Source organism: Propithecus coquereli, unplaced genomic scaffold (assembly GCF_000956105.1).
Source record: "Propithecus coquereli isolate 6110/MARCELLA unplaced genomic scaffold, Pcoq_1.0 Scaffold72, whole genome shotgun sequence".
Taxonomy (NCBI): domain Eukaryota; kingdom Metazoa; phylum Chordata; class Mammalia; order Primates; family Indriidae; genus Propithecus; species Propithecus coquereli.
The window spans coordinates 1,503,253-1,509,205 of record NW_012153285.1 but is presented as its reverse complement, the minus strand read 5'-3'; positions in this window follow the sequence as shown (position 1 = coordinate 1,509,205).

Here is a 5,953-nt window from a genome sequence, read left to right as displayed (position 1 = left end):
TATTTATTCACTGACATTTAAGTGTTTATCATGATAGCTATTATTACCTTCAATACAGAAAAATTAAGCTGGTAAAGGGTAGTGCAAAAGATTAGTGGAGTAAGATTGGAGTCATGGTAATTGCTAGGAGCCAACTACAAGCACTGATACAGACATGGACAAGTGTAGTGGTCTAAACAGGTGAGGTGCAGCCAGACAAACAGTGAGGCAAAACATATGACATGCATTGTAGGACCTAAATATGAATAGATGATCAAAAATAACTGATTGACCAAACATTTGGGATAATGGTATTGCAAATAATAGAAACATATTTAGGGATCTACTTCTAAAGCAATGTAGACACATCAGGATGAGGATATACTTAATTTAAGTTTGAGTATCAATAGGACACCCAAGATTGATTGGGGACATATTTGGAATTCCGGCTAGAAATTACTGTGGGAGACATGTCAGGCCAAAAGATATAACTATGAGATAACTTAGAGAGAAAATGGCTATTGAAACCATTGAATTAGGTAAAATTTTCAAGGAGAAAAAATGAATAGGTGAAAGGAAAATTGAACTATGCCAGACACTTAAAGGTAAAGGGAAGAAAGAGGGTGCAACTAAAAGTGAACTAGAGACCAAAATCTCAAAACGAAGTGAATGACATGATGAACCAAGAGGCAAGATAAAGAAAAACAAGGACTAGGAATAGACGCTAGATAGCAACGCTTAGGAGCGTCCTGGAGGCTGCGGAAAGGAGTTTCAGTGTTGTGGTGAACACAGGAATCAGGTTTCCGGGGTTAAGCAATTCATCTGTGATTAGAAAATAAAGACACCAAATGTTGTCTGATATTTCCAGAGGTTTGATATTAAAAGTATAGAGGAAGAGTAGCTAGATTGAACACTAGAAAGACTGTTCATTCATGCTTCCAAAAACGCACCTAGGGAAGCTACCGTCTCAGTCTGTGTCAGAGACAGATTTGAGCCTGTTTTCAAGTACGGGATGTAGAAATGGAAGCAGTAGGAAGTAATCCATGGGTCAATGTTTCTGAAAGGACAGTAAGTCATGGGAAGGATAGGCAGCAGACACTGGGAGGGGTGAGACACCTCTTCAGGGACAGGAGATATGGAGAGATGGGAAGATGCAGAGGAAATTGAGGCAGGAGTAAAGGAGAGGAAGGCCCTCAAACTTTGCAGTAACGTGGGAAGCAATGCCATTTGCTACCATCAAGGATAGTTATAAGGCCAAGGAGACGGAGAAACCTAGCGAAGATTTACAACAGGTACTATGGCAAATAGGATAGATTATTAAGTAGAGATAAATAAAAAGAGTAATGAATGACAGTGAAGTCTCAGATGAAGCTAAATAGAAACACCTGCTAAAACTGAAGACCAGGGATGAACCAGGAAAATCAAGAGGAAGAAACTGGAGACACCAATTCAAAATCAGTGAGAGGCAGAGAGGTGGGAGGAGAGGAAATTTCAAAGTTTCTGCAACACTGGGTAGACAATACTAAGTGCGTGTATTATATAGTATACAATGAAATAGCAATATTTCTGGTCTTCAAGAAAGTTTAAAATCTAGTCGAGGACTCGGGACTTACCCTACATTAAAAGAAGAGTTCAAGTAAAAATACGTAAATAGGAACAAGTGTTTATGTTGTAAATCCCAAACAAAACGATGTGGGGAATACTCAGGGTGGATGAGCTTAAAGAGAAGTTTCTTGAAGGAGGCCAATTTCAAGCAGAGATTTGGAAAAGAGGAGAAGGATAGGCAAAAGCAAGATTCCAAGCTGCAGAGATATAAGAGGACCTTCTGAGATGGGAAGGAATTGTCAGAGTTCTGTGAGAGTGTGGGCTTCAAGCTTCCCTGAGGGCTCCTGTCTGCAGCTCTCTGCCAGGCACAAGACTAACCGGGGTCAAGGAGGAAAAGGAAGAGAAACAGGTCAATGTCTCCATTTAACTCCAAAGGGACGGCACAGCTAGCACCTTCATCTGAAAAATGTGGAAGATTCATCTATGTTAAAAAAGAAATCATTCCTGTCAGAAAATGCCTCATGTGCCAACGCAAAATGATTTATGCTTGCCAAAACTGGCTGTTGGTTTAATGTGACCACCATGGAAAGTGAACAGAGCTCAAACCAAACAACAGCTTTGTTCTCAGCCAGCCAGCTCCCACAACCAAAACAAAAAAAAAAGAGAGAGAGAGAGAGAGAAAATGTCAAAAACTTGTTCATTTTGAAAAAGCTCTGCAAACACTGTCCTGTCAGAAACCAGAGGACAGCATCCATTCACCCTTCAGAAAAGGCAATTTTAAATTCATTTCAGTCATTGCCAGTAATTGAGTTTAACTGCAGAAAATCCTTCAGTCGACCTACAATTGATCTTTTACTTTTTCTCTAATACAATTGCCCAGAAAGTAAACTAGTTCATCTAAATTGCTGGAATGAAAGCAAGGCTTAAAAAATTCAGAAGCACAAATAAGCAAAAAGTGTCAAAGCCATCTGTTTGGGGAATATCAGGTAAATAATTAAAACGATTTAAGCGGTCTTTTTTTCCATACAAAAAGAAAATTCCAGAGACACATGGTATAAAAGTATCACATATGGAAACTAATTAAAACCCTGTCAAAGGAAGCTCGTCATCTCTTATATTTCAGTAAATGAACAAGAAAATAAAGCAAGATTGCTGCAAAAATGGGCCAAAATAATTTGCTTTGAAATTTGTCATTGTTTAAGAAAAATATATTTTGGGAGCCCAAGCTGCATATCCTGGGAGTGTTATTGTTGTTTTAATCAGAAATAAATTCAAATTTGGACTAAGCTAATCCAGAGTAGTTCTAAATTATAGAAGAATTTGATTGTTATGTCACGTGGCATCTGAAGTTTATGTTATCAAATCATTGCATTAACTTAAAGCAAAACTAAATAAGAAAACAAATACAAAGCCAAGAAGTCTCATCCCAGAGGTGTATGAATGAAAAATGAAGTTGCTCTGAACTGAGATCAAGTAACCTGAGTTCAATTCTTAGCTCATTTAGTGTTTTGGTTACGTGGGCAGTCAAGACTTGACTAACCCATCCATGACTTTTAATGGACAATTTTACCTGTACGTTTCGAATTTACTTGTATATTCTATTTCACTTTTTATGCCCCTGAAGATTGATATATATAGCTAAATGTATTTCACTGAACTGATTTTAGCAAGATGCAAATTCCCTTCTACCTACTATCTCTGTATCCCACAAATCACCCCTAACGTACACATCTGCTCCCTCTTCCTCCTTTGTTTTGTAAAATTTAGATGTCTCTAGTGGATTCTTAAAGACAAGCCTGTGAATAATTATTCTCACCTTTCTACCTAGGCATTCTCTAATTAGAGTCAAACTGAGAGAGAATATCATTAGACCCCCTCCTAGGTGTTTTATATGCAGGATCACATGTAATCCTAAGAAGAACCATTTGAGGTATGAAATATTGTTGTCCTAAGTTAATGGATAGGAATGGTGATGATTGAAAGAATACCTGACTTTCTAGAAAGGGATACAGCTGACATGGAAACTCTATGTGTCTTTCTCGAATGCCGCGATCGGTAAGAATTATGCTATATTGTCTAATTTAAAAAGAAACAACCTGATAAAAATGATCCTCACTTATGAAGAGAGTTTACCTGAAGATCAAATACTTCCCTGTACTGATAGGGAAGATTCTTTGAGACAGCCCATTCAGAATCTGGAGCTGTATTTGCTTTTGGACATGAATCTAGAAATGGGTATATTTCTTATGGAAAGATTTGTAAAATAAATGAAAAGAAGAATGTATAACTAATAAAAGCATATGGAAAAGAAATTCAGCTGTCAAATTAATCAGTTGGAATGCTAGAAGTTATTGAGAGTAAAAATTATAATTTTTCTTTTTAAATACAGCATAATAGATATTTCAGATACTGGTATAGAAGCAATCAATTCTTTTGGACCCATAAAAAATAGGATTATAGGAAATCACATTGCAAGGATCACCATAAAAATTATTTTCTCATTCTCATTTGGTAAGCTATTTTACTCACAAATCACTCTAAGAAAATAATTTTGGTCTGTTTTCCAATATAAATTTATGCAGATCAATAAAACTCTTTTAATCTTGCTTAATTTGATTAGAACATTTATTTAGCACTGTGTGAGTTTTTAAAAATTTATAAATTGAAAGTACAAGCTAGCTTCTTCCTTCCCTCCTTAATTCTACACTCTATGAGTATCTCCATTAACAGGCCACAGACTGAAAAATGCCACAGTGCAAGACACTTAGTTGCCATTGTATGATTTTATACTGACCCTAGGAGAGTTACCACCTACATGCATGAGCTCAGTACAGCTATTAAGACTCAGAGATGACCTTTTGGTCTGGGTGTCCAGAACTGATAAGCTTCAGGGTGTAAGGTCTGACCCTTACTTTGCTTTAGACCTCTCTTACTTAGTGTTTATCATAGTGCTTTGCTCATTCAGGAAATGCTTATTGATTTAATGAATAAGGCAATGTATTCTGTAGGAAAGCTGAGAGCATTGCAAACAGCAATAGCTTTTCTTTTCCCTCCTCAAAAAGAACATGCTGAAGTCAGGGAATTCTCTCTCCATTAAGGAAAAAGCCTAACCAACAATAACAGGGATGCATCTCAGCTTTTGGACACCGAGAGGAATACTGCTAGCACCTGATTGTAAAAGAGACAGTAAAACACATTCAATTACCTCTTAACCTCTTATCCAGACCAAATAATCTTCCTTGTCAGTGGGTGTCTGGTTCTTTGTATGGACCACCATAGTTCAAGTAATCAGAGTCAGAGGATGCTCAGGATCAGATACACAAGCAAAGCCATAAAGTAGGGAAGGTAATAGAAAGTCATGAGTCAGGGAAGCACAGGAAGCAGTGAATTCAGTGGAGTAAACTAAACAAAAACTACGCAGTCAACAGCAAATATAATGGAAATCAGTTGGTGTGAAAACCAAGACTAGGAAGTTAGAGAAAGGTTTTCATGGTTGTTAAACCAGACATCAGAAGGAGCGTGTCACAACTCAGACCTCTAGGTTTTGTTTTGTTTTGTTTTTATTTCAGAGTACTATGGGGGTACAAACACTTTGGTTACATATTTGTTATTGTCTTTGCACTGCCCATGTCAGAGCTTCTAAGTTAAAAGCAACAAAAAGAGGACATAAAGGCCAGTTACTTAATTGGAGAGGCATGCTTTGATGCCTTTCTATCTAGCAGCTGTTGGTGACCCCTCCCCCTCCTCTGTCTGACTTTCACTAAGAATTTAATATACTAGTGTTCAGTCTGCTTTCTTACTGCACAAATCTTCACACCGACTTTTAAGTTGTCACTTTCGACATTTTATTATTTGTTAGTTTTATTTTTCCATTTTTTCATTTTCAGAACTACTCTCTTAGACAATGTAGCTTTTCACAAAGGACATTTAAAAAAAAAAAGTGCTCTACTTTTGGCTGAAAATCTCTTTTAAATTGTTCTTTTCGATCTTCATCAAAGAAGTTGTTAAACACTTAAACACTTACCAGTGAGTTTCTATAAGACCAGAGTCATAGTTTCTTTAACACGGAGATGACTATCTTGCTCTTGATCTCTTCTCTCTGACTTTTGGATCTGAACTTATTAGCTTAAATAAATGAATATGCTGTTTTTCTATCTTGCTTTCATGACCATTGACATGATAGATATCAGAATGGAATTCTTTTTCATTTTCTACATTATTCTGATAAAGAGGGCAGAAAGGTAATACTGTCTTTAAATGGAATTCAATGTCTCATGAGTATTCAGGACTTAGAGTAGCTGACATTGGCAAGAATTACAGAATGAAGAGCACTGATGATAAGTCTATAATAAAAATGTGGTTTTATTAGAGAAGACATTCTGCTTGTCCTGCTCCCTTTATCTGACATCTAATCAAACTGGAACCAGAT